The 10,415-nt window shown below is 36.4% G+C and overlaps 1 long non-coding RNA gene across 1 annotated transcript in view; it reads right to left on the bottom strand.

Moving 5' to 3' along the window:
• The window catches only part of LOC111089425, a 26,976-nt gene extending 17,429 nt beyond the window's left edge, over positions 1–9,547 (bottom strand). The window contains exons 1-2 of the long non-coding RNA XR_002613718.1: positions 9,536–9,547; positions 4,714–4,717 (exon numbers count right to left, since the gene is read on the bottom strand). This is a non-coding gene — a long non-coding RNA (uncharacterized LOC111089425). The remainder of the gene's footprint in view (positions 1–4,713; positions 4,718–9,535) is intronic.
• Between the last annotated feature and the right edge of the window lie 868 nt (positions 9,548–10,415).

Below are 10,415 nucleotides of genomic sequence, written 5' to 3'. Positions count from 1 at the left end.
TTCTGTTTACCACCTACATCTTAGTATTTATCTATTAAGTGTTGAACATGTTTCTGTTTACCACCTACATCTTAGTATTTATCTATTAAGTGTTGAACATGTTTCTGTTTACCACATACATCTTAGTATTTACCTACCAACTGTTGAACCTGTTTCTGTTTACCACCTACATCTTAGTATTTATCTATTAAGTGTTGAACATGTTTCTGTTTACCACATACATCTTAGTATTTATCTATTAAGTGTTGAACATGTTTCTGTTTACCACATACATCTTAGTATTCATCTACCAACTGTTGAACCTGTTTCTGTTTACCACATACATCTTAGTGTTTTGTTTCCAGTTTATAAAAATTAAATAATAATTTGTCGTCTTTTCATTTACGAGCTAACCCATATTTCCTCTTATTTTCATCATTCCTACCCCTGTCTTTTTCTTCCTTTATTAGTGTTAGAAAACTACAGTAAAGAGCGTTATATAATTTTACATCTGACAACAAGTTGCTTGTAAGACGCTACCACACACACACGTCAATACCAGTACCAACAGTAGGTGTTGATAGGTCTCACAAAACAACCGGGCTGTATGATCAACTAACATAGAACATGGCTTTAAATATCCCGGGTATTCCAAATTGTTTTGATTAAATCATCCACATTAATCGTGATTTTTTGAAAAAAAAAATCAAACAGATTTCTTTACCTAACTAAATATTTTGATTACAGTCAATAAAAATAACAATGTGCGAAAAAAAAATTGCTAAAGCTATTTTAATCAAAGCAAAACCGGGTACATTGCTCCTGCTTTTTGCATGACATTTCGTTTTATAAAACAAAATTCCCTACCTTTTGGTGTCCAGATTTCTGCTGTGTCGTCAAGTGTCGTTTGCAGCGTATTCTGACTTTATTATAGTTCCATTTGATGAAGGATTGATTTATTCTCTTCTCGTTGCAACACAACATGAATGAAAACTTGCCGATACAAACGTTTTTGTAAAGTCATCGTATAGCTGATTCTTGCGAGTACACGTAAGCAAAACAAACGATACGAGTGAAGAAAGCCTATTTAGTTGAGGGAGTGTGCGCACATGTTCGAGAGAAAGCTCCAGTCTTTTTCAGTTAAGGGGAGTTAGAGAGTAGGCATGTATGTGTAGAAGAAAGAGAGAAGGAGGGAAAGCACACAAATGAAGGCTCCACGAAGTTTTTAAATCTTTTTAAACAAATAATTGAACATGGAGAGAATGATTAGAAGTCCTCACACAGAGAATAAACGTAAATAATAGCCCTCTTGATCACACATTACCCACAAAAATCAGGCCCTTTTCAAATTGAGGTCAATTGGTCGTCCTGTTTGCCAAAAATTGCTATATTGATCACTTTGGCCTCAAAACGGCCTCTGAGGCCACGGCGACATAACCCATGTTACTTCCCGCACAAAGTTGTATCTGATGTTGGAGTTTGTAGCTTTAAAGATGTGGCAGTGCATAAGGAACAAACACACAGAGAGAGAGACACACACACACATTCGCGCTTATTTTTACAGATACAAGGCTTTCAATGACGTCATACTTTATACTATACTGTCTCTGACCTTGTAAATTATAACACAATATTTTATTTGTAAATCCTCGATCTTCTTATTAGATGAATTTTTGTTTCTTTGTCTGTATTTGTTTTCACTTCAAAGTTAACCATTTGTTTAACTAGCGAACACGTGGACCTGTGGTCCACATTTACAGGGCCACTATAATGCATATTTGATGTTTCAACTGCTACGGAGTTGGGTGAAAAGTTTTACCTTTGAGCAAATCTCGGGGTCTAGACAATTCGTTTGGTACCAATTAGAAGTCGGTAAATCCAGCAGTTTAGAAAGAGTTACGTGACACACAGACACTGAATCTTATCATATATATATACAGTATATTGTTTGTTACATCATAGAATTACCATAGATCTTCGTATAGTCAGAAGTAGTCCCAACTTTTACGTTATTAATTTCATCTTGTGTTGTTATGGTAACCATACAATGCTGTTTCAGTTATTTCGTTTGAAATGTAGTTTTGAGCTTGACCAATAGGGAATCGCATCATGTCAGTTAAACTAATCGGTGGCAGCGAGCTAGGCTCAATCCCTTACAGATATTAGGCCTACTTGAAAACTGTTGTAATTAAAAACAACTATATAGTTAGATAGTTGTACATATATTTAACAAACGTAGTCATGTCATTTACAATACAAAAACTGACGTGCATGTTGTAAATCTGTAGTCAGTAACTTGCTTTATTAAACTCCATAAAATGTACTTATACATACATACATAATTAGTTACGCCTCGCGACAGATTAGTTCAGCAGCGTACTCTTTCATCGCACGTGTCTGTACAAAACTTTTGCCTGTTGGCATTTCAATCTTTTTATTTTTAGTTTGCTGGTCTGTAAACTGTCTGTTACATCTTTCTGCCGAGTCCATCAACGAGTAATTGAACGTTGAAAATGGAACGATTGGTCTCGAGAAAGACGCGAATTTCTGGTTCGTTATTCTGGCTAATAACTAGAGAAAATTGAGACGCTGTTCAAATGACAGACATATTTTCTCCGGTTCTGTTCGACCTCCCATCTCCTCTGTGATTTGTAACCCTAAGATCATTCTACTGACAGATGTTCAGAAGGAACAAATTCATACCGGAAATAGACTTCTGGTTTTTGTTCTTCAGTAATGTTTCCGACCCAGGGATGTGATGTGAAAGCCAACGAATTCTTTATTTTTTTCCCATCCATAATGCCATAACATGTCGTGCGTGCATTATGTCTGTACCCCCCAAGGAAGGAACCTACAAAATGTTTTTGTTTTTCATAACCTCTTGCCCGAATCGTTTGAAATCAAGTGAGAAGGTTGATGATGTCAATCAAGATGACACACCAACGAATTTAATGCTGTAAAACACTCAAAATAAGCCAGATAAAAGGTGTATAAAGTCTACAGGTCAAGCCAATATATACGTAATGACGAAAAGTAGCTTTGTATCATATAAATTACTGTTTTTTGTAACCGAAGAAAAGGCGAAACTTGTTAACAATGAATTTTAAAAAGCTAGTTACTTTCCATGGTTTTACAGTTTCACATAAATCGTCAACATTATTAAAACTAAACCACGCAAAAATATACAATTCCACATAACTCGTCAACATTATTAAAACTAAACCACACAAAAATATACAATTCCACATAAATCGTCAACATTATTAAAACTAAACCACACAAAAATATACAATTCCACATAAATCGTCAACATTATTAAAACTAAACCACACAAAAATATACAATTCCACATAAATCGTCAACATTATTAAAACTAAACCACACAAAAATATAAAATTCCACATAACTCGTCAACATTATTAAAACTAATCCACACAAAAATATACAATTCCACATAAATCGTCAACATTATTAAAACTAAACCACACAAAAATATACAATTCCACATAAATCGTCAACATTATTAAAACTAAACCACACAAAAATATACAATAATTCCTAAGCCTCGTCGAAAGTATATTTTGTAACTTTTAAGTTCTTCTTATTGTTTAGCGTGGTTGTTAGGGCGCTCGGCCCTTTCAGCAGTGAGGGCATTGTAATGTTACGGTCAATCCCACTATTCGTTGGTAAAAGAGTATCCCAAGAGTAGGCGGTGGATGGTATTGCCTTCCCTCTAGTCTATCACTGCTAAATTAGGGATGGCTAGTGCAGTTAGACCATCTTGTAGCATTGCCCGAAATTCAAAACAAACCAAACCAAGCTTAGAAAAAATTTTCAAATTTCATGTCTAATTCACTGACTAAAGGATTATAAGTCTCATATATATACTATCGACGTTGGTCACAAAACTGGCACGGTTTAATTTAAATTTTGTTGTAAACCTTCTAACGACTAAAGTAAAATACAAAATCGTAATACGTTTATATATACACATTAAACACCTAGCGTAAAAAAATAAATAACTGTCTTATAAGTTTGATACTCCAGTACAACCTGAGCTAAATACTGGCGCAAATGCAAAAAGAAGGTAGAAGCACGGCCAAAGTATGGCCAAACGAAGTTGTAAGTAAAATATAAAACCTTTATAATAAATCTGCCTTCTTAGGCTTACAGTAAACATATATAAACCTGCCTTCTTAGGCTTATAGTAAACATATATAAACCTGCCTTCTTAGGCTTATAGTAAACATATATAAACCTGCCTTCTTAGGCTTATAGTAAACATATATAAACCTGCCTTCTTAGGCTTATAGTAAACATATATAAATCTGCCTTCTTAGGCTTATAGTAAACATATATAAACCTGCCTTCTTAGGCTTATAGTAAACATATATAAACCTGCCTTCTTAGGCTTATAGTAAACATATATAAACCTGCCTTCTTAGGCTCATATTAAATATATACGGGATAATGTTAGGAGAATAGACGTTGGGTGTTACAATACGTCAGCGATAGAAAGGTTTGATGCATTTAAAACATTAACGGCGCTATCATGATTAATTTCCTGTTATTATATGTATATGTATATCAACTTATAACTTATATTAGGAAAGCTTTATAATCATATGTGTTTGTTAAACCGTGAGTATGTTTTGGGCCTTGTTGGGGCGGACCATGGTTTTTGCTGGTACTGATACGGCTATAGTACGAATACACGGACAATAAACAACACACTTCTCTCTACACCAGTTGACGAAATCAACCTGCTATTGTTACTCTCACGGAGGCGTGTGGTCCAAAGCGGTCGTATATATACACGTGGCGTGGGGTGACTCAGGCCGCCTCAAAACAGCCAAATTTTAGACTAATTTTCCTTTAGTGGGCAGAGCACGATGTTGTTCAATCTGTCATTCTTTTTGATGCCGGTCACACCTGTCTGGGTTGCACGTGAGGTGACGTCATATATTCAGGTGCTCATTCCGTCGTTACTCACAGGAACACCTATGAAACGCACCACGTAAAATTCGTCTTTTTTTTTAGTGGTTTTTTATATATATTCTAATTAATAGTCTATTTCTGTAGTCGTGTTTCAACGTACAGACATATTATTTCAAATTACCGGTCAATAGTTTTTGTTTGTTTTTTCATACATCAATTTTAAGACAAGCTTTGCTGAGTAAGGTTATGGCGAACGATTGTCATGGCTTCGGTTGCCGTAATAAGTAAGTAGACTATACTTTCAATTACGCCTTATTAAGTCGCGTGGGGACCCGGCATGGCCAGGTGGTTAGGGCGCTCGACTCGTAATCTGAGGGTCGCGGGTTCGAATCCACGTCACACCAAACATGATCGCCCTTTCAGCCGTGAGGGCGTTATAAAGTGACGGTCAATCCCACTATTCGTTGGTAAAAGAGTAGTCCAAGAGTTGGCGGTGGGTGGTGATGACTAGCTGCCTTCCCTCGAGTCTTACACCGCTAAATTAGGGACGGCTAGCGCAGATAGCCCTCGTGTAGCTTTGCGCGAAATTCCAAACAAACAAACAATAAGTCGCGTGGATAACGGAGCAGACTCCCTTTAAGAAGACCCAGGATCGAATCCGGGTCACTACCAACACATAAGTTTAGAAATTTCGAATAAAACTAGTTAATAATGAGGGTCTCGTTATTAAAAAAACACCAATTAATAAATTATACTTAATTCATCACGTAGGCTACTAACTAACTATGACAAAATTTATTTTCAAAACATTTGTTCCAGACATGTTTAAAGTACTACAGGTATAATAGCTTCACGCGCGAATATGTGTTTGTGTGAACTAGAACAGGTGTTCCTAAGAGAGTAAAAGACACTAGCGTTGATGTTCGTTCATGCTTAACTGCACGTGAAAAAGGTAGATTATCCAATCAGATACACTTGAGGTTTACTAAATATGAAAGAACAAATAAAAAGAAAACAAAATGAATAATGCCTGAGTATTTATGAAAACATTTTTATTTATGTAACTGAAAATTAAAATCGTCTTCTGTTTTAATAAGACTCAGTACAAAGATGGTGGGAAGTTATTGCAACGTGTTGACTCATTATCTTTTGAATTTAGTAAAAAATATCCACTAGACTTTTTGTTAGAAAGTAGGACGTTTTATAGATAAATACCCCTAAAAGTTAATCTCTAATAAAAAAATACCCACTAGACGTTTTAAAAAATACCCACTAGACGTTTTGTTAGAAATAGGACGTTTTATAGATAAATACCCCTAAAAGTTAATCTCTAATAAAAAATACCCACTAGACTTTTTGTTAGAAATTAGGACGTTTTATAGATAAATACCCACAAAAGTTACTCTCTTATCAAAAATACCCACTAGACTTTTTGTTAGAAAGTAGGACGTTTTATAGATAAATACCCACAAAAGTTAATCTCTAATAAAAAATACCCACTAGACTTTTTGTTAGAAAATAGGATGTTTTATAGATAAATACCCACAAAAGTTAATACTTAATTAAATACTTCGGATTGTATTGAACCAGAGAATTTACTTCCTTTACTGAGGTAAACTAACATATTGAAGAATATTGTTATTTGAAGGAAAATTCCGCTCCGATCAAGTCTTCCCATCTCTACGTCTCGTGTTCGCTCTGAGCTTATTCTTTGTTATCTTTGCTTTGTTATCATTTCGACAATTATATTTAATTACATATACGTATAATATTGTGGTATGAGGAAGAGAAACAAGAGGGAATCCTCAATAGCCGCGGCATCTGAAATTCGTTTACGCAGAATTAGAGTAAATTAATCAATGAGACCTTTTTTTCCTTTCTATTAGCTATATTTTTGTGCGCCACCAATACCAACCGTGAGGTTCGCGTATACCTGATTCAGTTTTATTACTCATCAGGATCCCTACCAGCCTACCCTCAAATTGAAATTACTTTAGGCAGGATTAGAGTAAATTAATCTATGAGACCTTGGGCGTGGTAAAATACGTCAATCGAAAGGGTTTGACCTTCTGAGTCCAAAACTGTGATTAGATCTCAAATAGGTCAAGAGACGCCGGAGCTATGAGCTAAAAGTCTGTACATGATTAAAAAAAAAATTCAGAGCCATTCTATGAGCCGCTATGCCGCGACTAAAAATTATACTAATTTTAAAATTATTATTAATTTTTTTAAATATATATATATAGATAGCATGCACAAAGTCCTTTAGAAAAACCATCTGTGTGATGAAAATGTTGACAAAACTATCAAATGGTCATCCATCTAAATCTATTCTCAACTGGTGAGTTGTCTTGCAATAATGAGTCTCTTTTAAACTGTAAATGGCAACTCAAACAATGGAAATATAACTATTAATGGTGAGTGGGATTTCAGTTAACAGTTATGTTTTATCTTGTGTTCAGTCGCCATTCTGGTTTCCACGATGTGCTATATTTAGTATAACCTACTTTCTAAATTAACCATTTTCAAAACAAATATAAGCCCAATCAGGCATTCTATTCCCAACTTGCCTCTGAGTTAAATCAGTTTCGGTAAATACCACCCCTCATATGTAAACCTGGACAATGGTAAATCGGGAAAACAAGGTCAGACTTCTTGCAGTAGTAGACTGTGTAGTACAGAGCGTTGAGTACATTATATTAAAACGATTCTGAGTATATAACTCAGTAGGTCACGAGACAACCACAACCGATATAAAGTCGCGGTAGAACGGCATGTATCAGAACTACGATTTTACTATATTTTTATCCCTCGTACTTAATGATATTGGAAAACAAAGGAATATGGTTCAGCTTTGGGCACCAGCGCCATCCAGAGAGAGACTTACAACAAGCCGTGCCTCAGTCGTTGTAAGAAAACTACGACATCCTGTAACTGGTTACACTCCGCGAACACAAAGGTCAGTGGCAAAAGTAAGGACAGGGAAGTACGCTTAATTGATTATGGAACTTTATCAGGGAGAAGTGGTGTGCTTTGGACATGACAGTCTTACGACGGATCCTATTGCAGTAGAAGCTAGGGCTATTGTCAAGATGCACGGTCGTCAGATAGAGCATGACTGTAAGTGGCAACATGGACTGTAATGGTGTGATGAGTCTAAAGAATAGTTTTATTATAACGCGGTATGGCCAGATGGTTAGGGCGCTTAACTCGCAATCTGAGGGTCGTGGGTTCGAATCCCCGTCCCACCAAACATGCTCGCCCTTTCAGCCGTAAGGGCCTTATAATGTGACGGCCAATCCCACTATTAGTTGTTAAAAGAGTAGCCCAAGAGTTGGCGGTGGGTGGTGATGACTAGCTGCCTTCCCTCTAGTCTTTCACTGTCAAATTAGGGACAGCTAGCGCAAATAGCCCTAGTGTAGCTTTGCGCGAAATTCAAAACAAACAAACCAATTTTTGAAGTAGCGATCAGAAGAAAGGCAGCATCCTACCATACATTCTAAGGGACTGACTAACACTCTTATAACACACTCACTGCTTAAAGTTCGGGGAATGCTTTGTGGTTATCGCACAGATTCGGACCCGGCTCCGAACTCCAGAGCTATACCACAGGGCCAACCTGTCATATTTAATACAAGATATATAACCTCGTTACGCGGGTCGCTGAAACAGTTAGAATTTGTAAGATATAATATTCGTAGGTGTATTTATTAATTATTTTTTTTATTTAATCTTCGCGCGTTAATTGAAACAAGTTATGAATATTTAATGTAAACATTTTCAATGCTTTTGAGCGAACACTTTGCTACAGAAATAGTAAATAAGCTCAGTTCACCGGAGCATTGCAAAAACATTATTCGAAATACTTATTGTAGATAGCAAACAGAGAATCATTATACGAGCCTATTACACCGATATTTTGAATTTTCGGAGTTACACATCTCTCAAGGGAAAAGTGTCACTGAAATAAAAAAAGAGTAAAGGAAGAACCTTAATGCTCACGTGCATAACAGGGAAATAACTGAAATCTTGAGGGCTTTAAAGCGTTGAAGTTCGAGGTTCGATCCCTGCGTTGGGCACAGTTTGGGGGACCTTTGTTCAGCGAAATAAAAGAGTACAAGAAGAACCTTAATGCTCACGTGCATAACAGGGAAACAACTGAAATCTTGAGGGCTTTTAAAGCGTTGAAGTTCGAGGTTCGATCCCTGCGTTGGGCACAGTTTGGGGGACCTTTGTTCAGCGAAATAAAAGAGTACAAGAAGAACCTTAATGCTTACGCGCATAATAGAGAAACAACTGAAAACTCGAGGGGGGTGGACTTTATAACGTTTAAATTTGAGGTTCGATCTCTGCGTTAGGCACGGCTCGGGTAACCCTGTGCTCAGCCTTGTGTCAAATGTCACTACAGGTACTTCAGTTTAGACCTGCAACGATATTTAGTTTTAGATTTCTTGCGTCTGTCAGTGAAAAAAATGATTATCAAAAATCATTACAGATCTTATTTTCATGTGTCTCTAATCTGAAACGGATCACAGCTTTCAACTTCTGTCGTTATAAACTATACAAAAAAATAAATTGTAATTTTTGTTACGACAGCCTAAACAGAACTGCAAATAACTCAGTTTCACGGAACATATTCCGACTTTTTACCATGAAATAAGACGGAAAAAATACTTTCTTATGGCCACCGTTTAGTCCACCCATATAGAATCTGGACAAAACTGTGGTTATAACATGTAGAGAATCTAAACAGAACTGTAACGATAAGTCGTAGACAAGGTGGACTAAACGGTGGCCATAAGACATATAGAATCTGGACAAAACTGTGGTTATAACATGTAGAGAATCTAAACAGAACTGTAACGATAAGTCGTAGACAAGGTGGACTAAACGGTGGCCATAAGACATATAGAATCTGGACAAAACTGTGGTTATAACATGTAGAATCTAAACATAACTGTAACGATAAGTCACAGACAAGGTGGACAAAACGGTGGCGATAAGACAGAGAATCTGGACAAAACTGTGGTTATAACATGTAGAGAATCTAAACAGAACTGTAACGATAAGTCATAGACAATCTTATGGCCACCGTTTAGTCCACCTGAAGATAATTTTGACAAAAATGTGGTGATCAGACGAAGAGAATGAAAAAATAGAATATCTCACGATTATTCTACAGTTAGGGAATAGGGTGTACGACAATTATTATAAGGCTAGCGAGTATGGTGTACGACAAATATTGTACTGCTAGCGAGTATGGTGTACGACAAATATTGTACAACTAGCGAGTATGGTGTACGACAAATATTGTACTGCTAGCGAGTATGGTATATGACAGTTATTGTACTCTAGAGAGTATGGTGTACGACAATTATTGTACAGCTAGCGATTATGGTGTACGACAAATATTGTACAGCTAGCGAGTATGGTGTACGACAATTATTGTACAGCTAGCGAGTATGGTGTACGACAAATATTGTACAGCTAGCGAGTAT

This window comes from Limulus polyphemus, unplaced genomic scaffold, assembly GCF_000517525.1.
Source record: "Limulus polyphemus unplaced genomic scaffold, Limulus_polyphemus-2.1.2 Scaffold6192, whole genome shotgun sequence".
NCBI lineage: Eukaryota > Metazoa > Arthropoda > Merostomata > Xiphosura > Limulidae > Limulus > Limulus polyphemus.
Note: the sequence above shows the minus strand (reverse complement) of the source record. Positions and strands in the feature narration are given on the sequence as shown.